Below are 17,752 nucleotides of genomic sequence, written 5' to 3'. Positions count from 1 at the left end.
ATACTAAAAAGTGGTTTTTTTTTGTTTGTTTTTTTTTTTGGTTTGCTTTTTTAAGAGTTTTTGTTTGCCTGTTTTTGCCATAGGGCCTGTGCACTTGCCAGAGAGAGAAAGAGACAATGTGAGTAAAAAGTGAGAAATCATCCCCTTGTGGGGGATGACCATGCTGTAATCCATTCCCCTCCATTTTCCTTCTAGGATTCTGGGCACAAGCGCACACCTAGCATGATTCTTAAGCTGCTGGGTCTGAGACTCAAACCGTGGTCAGCTATGTGGTAGTCCTGTGGCTTAACTACCACACCACCTGCTGGCTCCTCTCCCTGTTGTTTGATAGTTTGAGGCTCTATGTTTACATCTTTGGCCCATTTTGAGTAAACTTTGCCTAATGGGGAGAGATAAGGATCCTGTTTCATTTTTCTACAGGTAGATATCTAGTTTTTCCAGCACCATTTGTCAAAAAGATTTTATTTTCCCCACTGCATTGTCTTGTACCCTTTGTCAAAAATCATTCGGCAGTATAATTGGAGATTTATTTCTGGGTTTTCTGTTCTTTTCCATTGGTCTATTTTTGTTCCAGTACATTCCTGTTTTGATAACCACTTTGAAATATATTTTGAAATAATTATCATTTTAATTGTTTTTAAATTTTTTTAAATTTACATTTAATTGCTATACATCTTGACGCTGTACAACATGGTTTTTCCTAGCATGAATGCAATGTATACTAGTCAAGTCAATGACATTACCATATACATTAGCATCAGCAGATAAGAAGTTATTATTATTTCTAAGCTATTCTTGTAATACAAATAAGATTCTTTGTAGTTCATTTAGGGAATATTTAGTATTGCTGAAAGAAGCACTACTTAGTTAGTAGTCTTATTTAGAAACAAGATCAAAATATGCTTGCTATGTTTTTTTTCTTTTAACATATAAAGCCTCTAGAAATTCTAGGGTCCTCAATGGAATCCTATTGTCTACATATACTTTAAGAGATTTACATGAAGTTAAGAGTTCCAACAACTTTAACTCAAAAGGCAAGTACAATAAGTAATGTAAACCTTATGTTCTATTATCTATTCAATTTGCTCAAAATGAAAATCTCAGCACAGATTTAGCTTTAGGTAAATTTATGTACATTATACCTATAAATATGCATGAGTATAACATATTCCCTACAATTTATACTAAAAAGTGGTTTTTTTTTGTTTGTTTTTTTTTTTGGTTTGCTTTTTTAAGAGTTTTTGTTTGCCTGTTTTTGCCATAGGGCCTGTGCACTTGCCAGAGAGAGAAAGAGACAATGTGAGTAAAAAGTGAGAAATCATCCCCTTGTGGGGGATGACCATGCTGTAATCCATTCCCCTCCATTTTCCTTCTAGGATTCTGGGCACAAGCGCACACCTAGCATGATTCTTAAGCTGCTGGGTCTGAGACTCAAACCGTGGTCAGCTATGTGGTAGTCCTGTGGCTTAACTACCACACCACCTGCTGGCTCCTCTCCCTGTTGTTTGATAGTTTGAGGCTCTATGTTTACATCTTTGGCCCATTTTGAGTAAACTTTGCCTAATGGGGAGAGATAAGGATCCTGTTTCATTTTTCTACAGGTAGATATCTAGTTTTTCCAGCACCATTTGTCAAAAAGATTTTATTTTCCCCACTGCATTGTCTTGTACCCTTTGTCAAAAATCATTCGGCAGTATAATTGGAGATTTATTTCTGGGTTTTCTGTTCTTTTCCATTGGTCTATTTTTGTTCCAGTACATTCCTGTTTTGATAACCACTTTGAAATATATTTTGAAATAATTATCATTTTAATTGTTTTTAAATTTTTTTAAATTTACATTTAATTGCTATACATCTTGACGCTGTACAACATGGTTTTTCCTAGCATGAATGCAATGTATACTAGTCAAGTCAATGACATTACCATATACATTAGCATCAGCAGATAAGAAGTTATTATTATTTCTAAGCTATTCTTGTAATACAAATAAGATTCTTTGTAGTTCATTTAGGGAATATTTAGTATTGCTGAAAGAAGCACTACTTAGTTAGTAGTCTTATTTAGAAACAAGATCAAAATATGCTTGCTATGTTTTTTTTCTTTTAACATATAAAGCCTCTAGAAATTCTAGGGTCCTCAATGGAATCCTATTGTCTACATATACTTTAAGAGATTTACATGAAGTTAAGAGTTCCAACAACTTTAACTCAAAAGGCAAGTACAATAAGTAATGTAAACCTTATGTTCTATTATCTATTCAATTTGCTCAAAATGAAAATCTCAGCACAGATTTAGCTTTAAGTAAATTTATGTACATTATACCTATAAATATGCATGAGTATAACATATGTATATGTGTATATGTATGTATGTGTACCTTCTACTTTTAGCTTCAATTTGTAAATTTTAACTAAAATTAAAATATTAAGGAAACATTTTATTTTATTTCAAAGGAACAGAGTTACAAAAAACTCTCGGTTACAATATCTAACATGCTACTTTCTATAATATCCTATACTACTTAACTTCTTTGAATATTATTCATTTTGTACAAAATGGTAATAGGTATAATACTACCAAAGAGTTATTGTTAAAATTCAAGATGTATGTGAAATCATTTATCAAATTGAGATTATTTTACAAATATGAAACATAAAATAATTTTTAAAATAATTATTTTATCTAACTTTATGTATTTATTCACTTATTTTAATTTGACCAGAGGAGGGCAGACTGTGAGAGAGAAAGAGAAAGAGTAAGAAAGAGAGAGAGAAAGTCAGAAAGCAAGCCACCAAGTTCCAGATTCGAACCACAGTTGGCCATGTGGGAGTCCATGCCCTTAACCACCATGCTACCTGCAAGCCCAAAAATAATCATTTTAAATGTATACCCACTCAAAAATGTCTTATCTGTTTGGGTTTATATTCTGATGAACTGAATTTTATAATGGAAGAAAGATCTCCTTTTTGTCCCTTTCTCAAGTCCTGTAAGGATTTGGGGCATGCACTCATATGTGCCTGGTGAGTATTTTTTAAGCAGCCAGAAACAGAATTTGAACCAGGCAGTTGGCCATATGGGATCTGGCTCCCTTAGCCACCTAAACCACAGGGCTAGACTGGATAATCACTTTGATCAAACATTTGGGTTTACTGCGAAGCAGATGGTCTTGGAACCACACTTGAGAAACAACCCTATTTTTAAAAGTGTATTTATTTCTTTTGGGAGAGTGAGAAACAGAATAAGAGAGAGAAAGAGACCCTCCCAGTAGGGAGGTGCTGCAATGCAGTCTCAGCCAGCCTGGATCATGGGTATGCATGTGCATACATTGTATTTCTAGAAGGCTCCAGGATATGAACCTGGAACCTTCCTATGTAAGTCCAGTAGGATGATGAGGATTCGTAGTCTATGTTGTGGAATTGGACCTAATCTCACAGGCTTAGGGAAGCCCCAGAGTATTAACAAAGGAACAAGAGAGTCAGACTTTATGTTTTTGGAGATGACTATGATTGCAGAGTGGAGAATGGGTGAACTGGAGGGAGAAGCACTGGCTGCAAGGCAATAATGTGTATGAAGATTTTTTTAAGGGTTCATATGAAGTAAGAAAGTCGGGAGAAAAGATAGATTCAAAAGGCATTTAGGAGGCACATTCGAAACCCCTTGGGACTATTTAGATGTATGAGGGGGATGGATAAACAGGGAGATGGGAAAAGTAACTAGTTGTCACTAATAATATAGATTAAAAAATGTACTCGGATCTGGAGGTCATTCTGACCTCATGACTACTGCTCAGATTAGAGTGCAAAACAGATAATACTTGCCAATTTGTCCTGTATCACAGAAGATATCATTTCAGAGCCAAGAGCTGACTGATGTTAATGGTAATACATGGACCAGTGTCAAAACAGTAGACTTGAGTCTTCACTTCACAGAGCTGTCAGACTCTCAAAGATCTGGTCCTGTCGGCTTTTAGGAATTTAGATCCAAGAATATCTCCTTTGTTGGGGCATTAATTGATGTTTTCTTAACTGAGTGAAAAATACTTTGTGTTAGGGAAAATAAAACAAAACCCTTGTATTTGAGATTGAGCAACAAGTCTGAGAAGGAGTGAGATAAAGATGAATTGTTGCCAATTTTTTTTTTTTTTTTTTTGCCAGCTTGCTTGCTCAAAGTCTTTAGTGCTAGCAGCTGAGAGGTGATGCAGATGGGAGGAAAAAAAGAGAAGTTGTTCACCACAGTCCTCTCACCCACCTCCTAATCAAGGCATACATCTCTCCCTGGTGTCATGAATAGAATACGGGAGTTGGACAGTGGAAGCCTCATTCTTTGTACCTATATTGGTGGTAGAGTCTAATGATAAATAATAAATAAATAAACCTATCTGTCTATCTATCAACTATCTATCATCACCTGTCTATCATCTGTCTAAAAGGAGAATCCAGGTGAATAACATGTTTTTTTTTTTTTTCAGGAATTCTTTATATCTGGTTCCTAGCTTGCTCTTAGCACTCAAATTTAGCTGGGGGGAATAAAAGAGAGAGAGATGACTATACCAATTCTTGAAAAATATTTCCTGTTTCAGATATATAGCTGCCATAGCCTGTCAGCATTTGGCTTTGCCATCTGTCGCTTGTCACAAAAATCCAAGGTTCTTCCATGTAAATCTTGCTTAACTGAAATTCACTTAAAACAATTCTAAATAAGAAAAACTATTTAATTTAGCAGCAAACTCAGCCTATGGGCCAGAAAAATTCAAAATTAAAAAAAATTGGAAAACTGATAGTATTATGCCTGCCATCTTGATGCTGCTTGGTTTCCTTACTATGTGAGTTTGGGCAAACTCCAGAAATGAGCAAATGCGTAAGAAAAGAAGAAATGATCACTGAAACAGCATGCTGACATTCTAGCATCTAAAAATTAAACAAACCATTAAGCAGAGATGGTCCCGTCATGAACCACACCAGTCAGATGGCAAAAGCACTGACTCAGGGGCTTTGTCTCCATGGGTAGACAGGCACTGCTGGAAGAGAAACAACTGCAGACACTGGGGCATTTCGTCTGGCAACTGGAACACAGATTTGGAAGAGTGGCAGTAGAACTCAGGGATACCCAAGTAGGCAGACAGTGCTGTTGGACAGGGTGAGGAGATCCAGTGGAGATGCAGATGAATGAAGAGCAGCTTTTACATGAAGCCCCTTGGCAGACAAGAATATGGTGACAGGGAATTCAGGAGCAGGCTATGTCACCGAACCAAAAAGGGCTTTCTCCAAGTCTTGCTTCCCCATCCTCACTCTCCCCTATTTTGCTTGCCATTCTAAAATAGTTCTCTCTCTCTACTCTTCCTTCCTACTTCAGATATTTGCTGAACATTGTTATATACTCAGCTTTCTTTTTGTGAAGGAACTATGTTGGACTTGCCCTTCTGGGCATAGCCTGTTTTTCTGAGAAATAGCAAGCACAGAAAGAATAACTGGGTTACAGTACAACATGGACTGTGTTGAGCATAAACCGACTTACAACGGAAGCCTGAGAACAATCTGACAGTGTACAGTCTCTTTTGCATGCAATGCTGACTCAGTAGTAACACAGTGAAGCACCTGTGTACCAGCAACATGGGTATGGGTCTCTTGGACCATCCATCCTGTCCTGCACCCAGAGAAAGCAGAATAACCATAGGTCAGCATTAAGGAAGATGTCATATTTGGATTTAGCTATTTCCACTAAACTCTCTCTTTCTCCAGCCCCCTCTGACCCAAAACAAAAACAAGAACACTCATTGATTTTCCTGTTCAGAACAATCCTTGGGGTTGTCTGATCCTGGCACCATATTAAGCAGGTACTTCTGATTCATTTTTATTAGTTTTTTCATTGTAATCTGGAGAGTGATTTGGCTTCAAAGGCTGTTTTGTTTGGTGCCTGCACAGTTCTTTCTTGTTAATAATCCTAACACAGTTTGTCTTTCTTTCAAGTGCATTTAGTCTATAAATGCTTCTGTGATCAAAACTATATTAGAGCCAGACAAATTTTTCTCATTACACTTTGCCAAGGCCAAACGGTGAGTGTTAAACTGACTGTTTTCCATGGTCTTTGTATATTGGTTCTGCTTTTTAACAGTATGCTTTATATGACTATATCTACCTGTATCTCAATAACTATTAAGATTACTTTTATATTTTGTTATATTTTCCAATAAATAGTATACCTTTTTCAGCTATAAAGTTAAGACTACTGGAGCATTGCTTAGGAAAACATTTAAGAATAATCTAACAGAGTAGTAGTCATAGAGTCTAGGTGATGGCAACACTATGGCTTTTTTTTTTTCCTGAAAGAATAGAGATATTAGAAAAATGTTTGCAAAGTGAGTTTTTACCAGTTGAAACTAATTCCTAGTTTCCCCTTAGTGACCTTAAGCATGTTAGGCTATCATTTCTCTATCTTTACCCTAGGACATTTCACAAATCAACCATTAATGCAAACTAATTTTTCCCTATTCTTTTCTTTCCCAGTCTAAACACATTTTCGCATATTTACTGCTAAATGTGCAAATAAACAGTGAGAATCAATCTCAAGAGTTCTCCAAACATTCTTCCTCCAATTCAAACTATTCAGAGCCAAAATCAACCTCGGTCTTAGCAACCAAAATTCTGTTCTCTGCTCAAAATGTTATTTCTCTTCAAATATTCTATATGCTTTCAGTCTTCCATCTTGTCATTGCCCCCCCCAAAAAGAAAATCCTTCCTTTCTCATATTCTCAATGTGATGGAACTCACACTTCATTCATAGGGGGAAATATTCCCAACTGAGTACACTTCTGCAACTTTGCACCCCAATGTATCCTACCCCCTCATTTCTATCTAATTTTCTCTTCATGTTTTTTTCCAGTATGGCATTAGCCACTCTGTTTGGAACTAGGTCTTTGGCAATTATAGAAGGTATGTTATTAAGTCTGCCAGCTGCTTCATCACCTGCACTCACTGCAAGCCAATTTAAAAAATCTTTGTTCTTGGATACTCTGCTTATTCTAATTAGAGAGCTTATCATAGGGCTGCAGCAAAATTCTGCTTTGACAATGATCTTCCCTCCTTACATCTATAATACAAAGTGAGGAGCAAAATGTCTTCCAGACATCAACCTCCAGGCCTCATACTATTCATTTTTCGTAATACATGTTAATTTGGGGCATCACTGAATACAACCAAGACCTTTCTTTTGGACCTCCCTAAATATATGTATGAAACTGAGAGCTCTGGACATTGAAGGAAGTGTGATGATACACAAAACCTGTTGTTTTAACATGGAAAATCAGATAAGCAAGTTTTGCCAGCTACTTTGTATCCACTTTTTCTCTGTTCTATTTAAGAGTTGTTTTTCTGTATTGTTTTTGTTTTGGTTTTGTTTTGGGGGGGTGGTTTTGTTGTTTGTTTTTGTTTTTCTCATACCTGTCCATCTCACACAGAACTAGACAGGAAATTGACGGAGGTAACAATAGCAGCTGCTATTGAGGAAGAATTAATTCCTAGTGTGAAAGAAAAAGCCATAAAGAAGGGATGCACTACTGAGCAGTGGTTGTAGTACCTTCCAGCCTTTACCAAACCTCGAAGGTTCTTAGTTTATTGATTTCTTTCTAAAGTAAAAATATATTTCTAGGTTTCTCTGAAAACCAAGCCTACTTATTACTATTATATATAACATGTAGTTCTATTTGTTTCTCCATGCATATATATATTCATTGATTCTTCCATTCATGTATTCATCCAACATATATATATATATATATATATAAATAGAACTGAGATAAGTTGCCTTTTCAAAAGCCTTAAAAGACACATAATTGAAATAAATGAGAAGCCATAAGATTGCAAACATTTTTACTGGGGAGACCTCACTAAAAGTGTCTTAACATTGGACAAATATGATTTCTCACGTTCTGTCTCTCTGTCTTGCTGACGAGTTCATGTGCCCTATACCAAAAACCTCTCTCTAAAAAAAGACAGGTAATACTTGGAAGCAATGTCACTATAAATTATTGCATGACATTATATGCCAGGAATACATGTCAGGCATAGTTACTAAAATAGCCATTGTGAGGCAATCACTATAATTACCTTTCCGTGGCCAGACATATTTATATCATTTAAAGGAAAATCAAGTTGGTCTAAGAAGGTCACAAAACTGGAAGAAAGAGGGGGAAATATTCTCAACTAAGCATTGATAAAGAAGAAAGGAAGTTGCATGGACTAGTAATTTAATCACAAAGATAAGTGAGTTGTTGGTTTTGTGTTCTTTTTTTTTTCTGGTGGAATGTCATGTGCTTGCAAAAAACTAAAGAAACTGATAAAAGAGAAACAGGATCACCTTTTTTTTTTTAACCTAAAAAAAATCAAATCTAGAAATGATATTTTAGTTCTTTCTTGAGACTCTTTTTCAGGAGAAAGATTGTCTATCTAGTGGAACTGAACAAAGACTTGAAGAAGTCATGCCATCAATAATTCTTAATAAACTTTGACAGCAAGAAAAAGTGCAGTAAGGACTTAAAAGATAGGTGTCTTGCCGGAAAGCTAAGGGTCAGCTGAGATATTAGGATTATCTAGTGCCTGAAAATGTCATGTAAAGACAATAGAAAATATCATTGAAATAGACAAAAAGCTAAGCTTAAGAAACGAGTAAGAATTACAGAATTTTGGCATGTTTTGATGTTTCTGCCAATCTTATTCCACATTGAATCATGTTAGATTTAATTATATTGTAATTAATTTTATGAAGTCCATCAGCTTCTGTTCTACATAAGCAAATTCAAATTCTGCATCTCATTGGGTGTGCCCGTCTCTCTAGATTTCAGAATGTCAGTTTGTTTTATGATCTCGGTTCCTTAATGGGATCAAGAAAAGTTATTGGTTTCAGTTTATCTAGCTGTTTTTGTTGTTGTTATTTTACAAGACAGGGGTGATGACTTCAAAGCTCTTTGCATGTTGAGTCAGTAATGCAAAGTGCCTCAGAGGGTTTTCAAAAGGTAAATTGTGGGGAACCAGCAGTTAGCGTAATGGCTATGTCGCTGGACTCCCACGTAGTCGACCGTGGTTTGTGTCCCGGACCCGGTGGCTTAAAACTCACGCCGGGCGCGTGTGCGTGCGTGCCCAAGATCCTGAGAGGAGAATGGAGGAGAAGGGATTGCGGCGTGACCATCCCCCCTGGGGGGTGATTTCTCACTTTCTGTCTCTATGTCTCTCTCTGTCTGGCGAGCGCACATGCCCTACAGTGAAAATCTCTCAAAAAAAATAAATAAATAAAAGGTAAATTGTGTAATTCTGTCAGTCCTTTAAAACATTACCATAGTCTGTAGAGTAGATTGGAAGAGAGCCACTGTGGAAACAAGGAGATGGGTTAAGAGGAAAGAGGTAAGAAATATTGAGGGTTTCTAATAACAGCATAATCTGATATTGCTGAAGAGATATAAGGAACAGTACATAAGCTAAGCACATAAAATAAAGGAGGTCAAAGAACTGAGATGCCTCAAAGAATGGGCCCTCCACCACAATCTTGAAGTTATCCAGTATGAGACTAGGACTTAGTTTGAAGACAAAGTCTTGGAACCAGAACAGAAATGCTTCAACAAATTAATAATGCCATGAAGAATTGTTTGATGACAGGATGAAGAAAGGAAGAGAGTAGTATGATCAAGTAACATAAAATTGACTATAACATAGCTGTATTTCTATGTTTGTTGCTTTTTGTTTTGTTTTAGGTTTTTGCCATAGGATGCATGCCCTTGCTGGAAAGAAACAGTGAGAGTGAAAGCGAGAAATTATACCTAAAGGGGATGACCATGCCACATTTTCTTCTCCTCCATTCTCCTCCTGGGATTTTGGGCACGCACACACAAGTGCCCAGAGTGATTTTAAGATGCCAGGTCTGGACTTGAATTCTTGAACTGTGGTTTTCCATGTGGGAGTCCAGTGCCTTAACCACCACACCATCTGCTGACTTTTCTATGAAATGGTATTATGGTAAATTGGTTAGAGATGACAACGACTATCCCATGTCTTACCTTCAAGATTGGGGTTGAGGGAAAAATGAGGAACTTCTGTTTGATGTTTATGAAGAAAACATCCCATCTGCAGAACTCCAAGTTTCAGTTAAGGCCTTTGGGTATAGGGAAAGTATGGAAACATAAAGACTATAGTGAAGCTTACTGATTTGAAAATAATGAAGAATAAAACATTTGATCATATAGGAAACAATATCAAAAGGGTAAGTATGAGAAAAGTGGATATTTTAGATTGCATAACAAGAAGGAAAACAGGGATATGAGAAAGGTGATTAGAACCTGGAAACTCTTAAGGTTTGTGTACACTCTTCCATGATCTGCTGAGATTTGGCAGAGCTTGGATGATTCTGGAATCATGAGGCATGCAGGTAACAGCTGTGCAAGGCAACAGTAGTTAGTATGCATCTTGTGATTAGCTAGTAAGACAGACAGCCTCAAAGGGCAGAGGCAAGAGGCTAGACGCATATTTAGTGGCCCCTCACAGAGGTGTGGGAATTAGCAGTGGGCAGAGGGAGTAGGGAGCGTTCATCATTGGACTTCCTAAAGGAGAGCTTAGAGCCTTGAAGCCTGTGTAACATTTCCCGACAGTAATAGAGTCCACTGTTTTATGCAAGAAAAACCTGAGTGTATCCATTGCATTAAAATGAGAGTGTAAGGAAGTTTGAGATCATGCCTTAAGACTGCATTTGCACAGAAAGCACATTAATTTTATTTCAGTTGTACATTGTATGTTTGGTATGGGGAACATTGGTAAGACTTCCTGGGTCTTTCTTGGCACCCTGACACTGAAAAATAAGACTATTCATTTTATGACAGTCACCAAAATGTAGCAGATATTAGTATTTGCTCTTCTTTTCTTGCTCATCTGACTTGCATTCTGTTCCAAAACCAAAGATTATTTATGACCACTTTTCAAACTTTTCTCATTTAAGCTGGTCTTTTTACTGACTTATTCCTTACTAGAAGCACCACTATTTGAGCTTTTCCATTCATTTCTGCAGCTCTTAAAAACTGTCTCTCTTGTACATAACCAATGCAGTTTGCAATGACCAAATTTTAGGTCCTATTAATGAGATAGATTCTGCCTTATCTTAACTACGTTTGCCCAGGCAGAGTGTTATCTGCTGAGAGAACTGTCTCATGATAGCATTGCACTAATTATAATTCAATACTTTTATTATATTTGAGAAGTTTTTCTTTTATAAAAAGAAACATTGTTTATTTTAAAAATCATTTCTCATAAGTTTTATTTTCTAGGGGTACAACAGCTGTGGCTTAAAAATGGGAACATGGGGGCCAGCGAGTGGCATGAGGTTGAGGCAGCTCAACTCCTACATAGCCAACTGCAGTTTGAGTCCCATATCAGCAGCTTGAAACTCATACCGAGTGCTTGTACGTGCATTGCCCAAAATCTTGAGAGGAGAATGGAGGACAAGGGATTGCATCATAGCCATCCCCACGGAAGGTGATTTCTCCCTTTCTGTCTCTCTGTCTCTCCAGCAAGCACACGTGCCCTATAGCAAATTATCTTTTTAAAATATGAGGTCATGGAGACCAGGAGATGGCATAATGGTTATGTCGCTGGACTCTCATATAGTCGACTACAGTTGGAATCTGGACCTGGCAGCTTAAACCTCACGCCAGAAGTGTGTGTGTGCATGCCCAAGATCCCAAGATGAGCATGAAGTAGAGGGGATTTCGACATGGTCATCCTCCCTAGGGGGTGATTTCACTCTATCTGTTCTCTGTCTCTCCATTGAGTACATGTGCCCTATAGCAAAAATCTGTCTAAAAAGGGGCGGGGGGAGGGAGATCATGAATGAATCAAGATTTCTTAGAGAATTCAGACTAATCAATTATTTCCTGACAAGGTCCATAGGTACTCACTCTATTTATCTAATGTTACAAAATGTAAATTTTCTTTCTTACAGTTCCTTCCATTAGTTAACCAAGATGCAAAAGAGTAATTCATTTATTTTCAATCATTCTATTGGAAAATTCACATGGCTCCCAGGAAAGAAGGACGTAAGAAGAATATTTCCCTTATGACAATTTATTCTGCTAGAGCCTTCTAAGTGACAGTGAAATAGATATGTGAATAGAATGAAAAAGTCATTATAAACTAGAGTTCCTTTTAGCATATAATTTAGAAGTCAACTGATTAATTGGTTTCATGTTATATTTATTTTTAAGTACAATAATGTCACTACTGCAGGATTATACAGTTCTTCAGGAAGATCTATCAAAGGCAACTTCACACAAATTGGTATGACAGCATACAACTCTGTCAGCAGCTTCTAGTTGGCTCCACAGTGGAATATAACATGCATAACTCAGGTTGAAATGATAACATTGCAATATTCGTTTTTTATCCCACTCATTGGGTAGATCAAATTTAGGATCATATATGAAAAGTTCAAAGCATGAGTTCCAAAGACAATTATGATTCAATCTGAAAGTTCAAAAAATACAAATAAATGGGCAATTGATTATGAATAAAGGAGTATAATCTAGTCTACTGTATTAGTTTTCTGTTATTGCCTTGATAAATTACTACAAACTTCATAGCTTTAAATGACATAAATTTATTATCTCAACATTCTATAGATCAGAAGTGTGGGTTGGCTCAGCTAGTTTCTGTTTCAGATTTTATAAAACCAGAATCAAGCTGTCAGCTGGATTTTTTTTTTCCCCTCAGGAGTCTCTGGACAACAGCTACAGTTCCTTACAGCTGAAGACTGCGGTTGCCTTTCCTGGCTGGCTGTTAGCAGCTGCTCCCAGAGGCCTCTCTCCAGACCTTGCACATGGGCTCCTATTTGTCAGAGCCAGCAACAGCACATCAGATCCTTCTCACAACTGTAATATCCCGAACTTCCCCTTTGTCCAAATCTCTCTTTTGCTTCTGCCAGAGAAAGTTCTCAGCTTTTAAAGGTTCATACACTGTGCCCACCCAAATAATTCGGAATAATCTTCCTCTCTTATGGTTCAAAACATTGATTACATTTATAAATTCCTTTGGCTATGTATTGTATGATAGTCACAGATTCCAGATTAGGGCATGAATATTTGGGAGGGAACCTTTAGTTCATCATACCAACTGAAAAAGAAGAGAGAGATACAAAATTACAAAAAATCTATAAGAAGCGTGCCATACATAGTATTAAATTTTTAAAAAAAACATATTCTATGAGACTTGCAAAATAAATCACAATACCAAACTATAAAATATTATGTGCACATAACAAAAACATCTGTCTTTAAATATGCTTAATTATGTAAGAGATTGATAAAATACAATTTAAGCAAAAACAAAATAAAGCTATATATACTATACAGTTCATATTTTATATATGTGTACATATACACATATTTGTATATTTGTATAACAATTGTACATGCATATGCATAAACATATCCATATAGCCATATAATTTATGAGGTATATAATATATTTTTAGAGATATAGAACAATTGTACACGTTTACAGGATACAATGTATTTTTCAATACATGCACTCTATATACCAAATATCAAAATATTAGCATGGTGATATATGGGTAATGATATTTTATTTTCTTCTTCAGATTTCCTGTAAATATCATCATAATTTCTAAAACATGATAATCAGAAAAGAAAATTTTATATTTAAAAAAATGATACCATGCATGATCTCTCATTTAAAATGAAACTTTCTAGAAAGAGAATCCTGAGATTCGTAGTATGAGACTCTATGCACAGGTCTAGTGGGAGGGAGAGAGGAATATTCATATGTTATTAGTAATCAATCACAGAGAGTCACAGAGAATGCAAAAGTTAATCTACTTGGTAAAATCTTTCCTGAATTCTATTGAAAGTCTTTCTTTCTAACCTACAGTAAAAAAGATTAGTAAGCTCTTTTACATTTTTTTCTGTATCTTTATTTTACTAATCTGTATATAAAGAATTCTAAGCCAGTTTTCAGATCAGCATCTCTGCAGTTGTTTTGAGTCCCCACAGAGCTTGCCAAGGCTCTTACAACACCGAATCTGCTAAAGAACGCCATTGTTTCACTCTTGATGGGACAAATCAAAGGAAGCAATGATCGTTCTTTCATTCTGGATGTCCAGTAATTCAGTACTGTGAGTTGGGGGAAAGGGTCCTTTGACAATAAAAAGAAAACTACCTGTATTTCTCATACATTTCCAATGTCAGAAACATTTCAAAAAGATTTCTGCTATCATCATTTTCTTAGAGCAGTAAATCACTGCCAAGGCAGGTGAGCTCAATTTCAAGCCCTATTCCATGCCTTCATATTTTGTTAATATCGATGAGTTTGCTTTAAGTGGGGAACACTGACATACGTCATTACAAAGGGTTATTACTGTCATTGCTCCATTTTTTAAAATTTCACTAAGAAGGCAGTCACTCCCCTTTGGTCTGAATGGTGTTCTTTTTTTCCCAGAAGGGAAAAGTTACCATTCTTACAAGCCTATAATTGGAAAAAAGGTTTTCCAGAGGTTCAGTACTTTTGGGTATGATAGACATGCCACTGGCCACCAAGACACAAAGATAGCAGAGTTGTTTCTTGCCTTTCCTTGAGAAATCTGATCTATGAGAAGTGCTGTAGTAAAACCTTCACTTTTCGTGTTTACTTTTGCTGATTTGATTTTCAGGAAAGGTAAACATTGGATAGAACTAATTTCTCATTACAAAGTATTGCCATAAGAGATAGTTTTTTGCCACATACTTCATATTGGATACTTGAGACTCAGGTAACTGTGGATTGATTAGTGGTACAGAAGTCTAATACAACAGGCTTTGAAGGTACACCTGGCTTTGAAGTTAGGAGCATCACAATGTCTACAAAAAGAGAAGAGAAAATCCAAAATCAAAATCACAGCTTAGATGGAAAAGTGAGTCTGATGACACAAAATATCAGATTGTAGTCTTGTGCCTGGTACCTCTGATGTTGGGTAGCACAAAGACATAGTGCAAAAAAAACTCTGAAAAAAATTATATTCTCGGGAACCAGCAGTTAGCATAATGGCTATGTCGCTGGACTCCCACGTAGTCGACCACAGTTCGTGTCCTGGACCCGGTGGCTTAAAACTCACGCCGGGCGCGTGTGCATGCGTGCCCAAGATCCCAAGAGGAGAATGGAGGAGAAGGGATTGCGGCATGACCATCTCCCCTGGGGGTGATTTCTCGCTTTCTGTCTCTATGTCTTTTTCTGTCTGTCTGGCAATCGCACGCACCCTATAGTGAAAACCTCTCCAAAAAAAAAAAAAAATTATATTCTCAATTTTCTGCCTGCATAATCGTTCTTTATTACCTGGCCTTATGTATTACATCAGGTTTTGCCAGCTTTAATACTAAGTTGTTCTTATAGTGTATATGGTATGCCATTCCCAGACCATATTTATGTATTTACTGTTATTTCATATCCAACTATGTCCCAATACTGACTTCAGGTTTGTTCTCCAAAAAGTAGGATTTGGAATCCTCCCCACATAGCCTTAATATCTTTTAAAAGCTCTGTCTTATATTTGACCTTACTGACATTATGACACAGACAATCAGAGGTGCTTTTCAATGAGGGTCAAGACGCTTAAGCTCATCTACAAGGTCAGGAAAATACACTGCTGTAATATATAGCTGAGATTGATTGAATAATTTTCTAATTTTTTCACTTCACATTACACTTATATCTGGTTGTACCTTGATTACTCTAGGGCAAGACCTGAAAAGAGAAGTATTTACATGATTTCTTTTTGTGGACAAATGGCACTCAAATTTTACTGTGTATAAGAATTACCCAACAAAATAACCTTTAAAATTGTATCATTGCATGGATATTCTGTGTCAGTAAGTCTGAGATGGTCCACAAGCTTTATTTTAATGGAATGTCTATGTTTTATGTAAATTGTATGGCAAAAGAAAATAGAGTTTCTCTCATTTTATTTTATTTATTTATTTATTTATTTATTTGGAGAGGTTTTTGCTATAAGGGTGCGTGCACTCGCCAGAGAGACAGAGAGATAGAAAGCGAGAAATCACTCCCCAGGGAAGATGGCCACACCACAATCCCTTCTCCTCCATTCTCCCCTTGGGATCTTGGGCACGCATGCACACGCACCCGGCGTGAGTTTAAGCCACCGGGTCTGGGACTCGAACCACGGTTGACTACATGGGAGTCCAGCAACATAGCCATTATGCTAACTGCTGGTCCCTAGAGGTTCTCTTAAATACTAGAAGGAAGATAAAACATTCTCTGCAACATAAATGTGAAACCAACAGCTGATATGCCATAGCTACAATCTTCATAGTCTTCTAGCTGTTCAGTGTCTCATATGTCTCTTTTCAAGGATAAAAAGTACACTGATCAGAGAGCAAGAACATTCATTCCCCTTGACAGTTGTATTTCCTACTGGTCTTCTTGGTACTGTGAGGCCACATAACAAAACCTGCTCCTTAGGCATGGATCTATTTGGGGTGGGCTGCTAAGCTGATATTAAGCCTTGAGTCTATAGAAAACAATGAACAGTGACCAAATCACAATGAATGTATTAAGGTAATGGATGCCAGACTCTGAGGGCCTGCTCTAAGGGATCCCTCTATTGCTACACTGAGGTCAATTTTCTTAATGTTCTACAATTTAAAAATTTTTATGTTATGTTCAATCACTGTATATCATTACAGCATACAAAATGAATTTTCCCAGCATGAATACACTGTATATTAGTCCAGTTAAGGATATTACCATCCCCTGGGACCAGTAGATGGCATAACGGTTACATCACAGGACTCCCACACGGCCAACCTCAATGCAAATTCTGGACCCAGATGTTTGAAACTCACACTGAGCACATATGCGTGCGTACTGAAGATCCCAAGAGGAGAATAGAGGAGAAGAGATTTTTTTGTGGCCATCTTCTTGGGGGGGGGGTGACTTCTTGCTTTCTTTGTCTCTGTCTCTCCAGTGAATGCACATGCACTATAGTAAAAATCTCTATATATATTTAAAAAAAAGAGAGAGAGAGATTACCATACCCATTATTATCAGCAGATGATTTTTCATTTTCGTGTCCCTTAAATATTTTTCTTCCTTTTTGATTCCCTCCCTTCCATCACCCCCCCATTCTGCATTTTCCAAACTCCTCCCACACTGTCTCTAAGAAGCATAGTTGCTCTCCATGCTTTTATACCTTCTAGTCTCAATTTCTACCATAGAGGGCAGACATTTTGTATATATTGAGTGATGACATGCAATCCTCTCTTTCATAATCTGGCTTGCTTCACTTAGCAGTAAATCCTCCATATTTGTCCACTCTCTAACAAATGCCAGGATCTCACACAGACATCTATAGAACTTTCTACCCAACAACACCAAAATATACATTTTTCTCATGCCTGCATGATCATTTACAAAGATTGACCACATGATAGGGTACAAAGCAAGCCTTTACAAATGGGTAGAAACTACACCTAATATCTTTACCAACCATGAAGAAAATAAACTTGAAATTAGCTGCAGAACAAACATGTGGACCAATGGAACAGAATTGAGTCCACAGGAATAAATTCCCAATCATTCAGACAACTGATTTTTGACAAGGGGTACCAGTCAATCCAGTGGGAAAAGGGAAACCTCTTCAGCAAATAGTGCTGGAAAAACTGGATTTCCATCTGTAGAAAGATGAATCTGAACCCCTACCTCTCACCTTTGACAA

The sequence above is a fragment of the Tupaia chinensis genome, unplaced genomic scaffold, assembly GCF_000334495.1.
Source record: "Tupaia chinensis unplaced genomic scaffold, TupChi_1.0 Scaffold000055_1, whole genome shotgun sequence".
Lineage (NCBI taxonomy): Eukaryota > Metazoa > Chordata > Mammalia > Scandentia > Tupaiidae > Tupaia > Tupaia belangeri.
The sequence above is the reverse complement of the archived record's forward strand: the minus strand, read 5'-3'. Positions refer to the sequence as shown.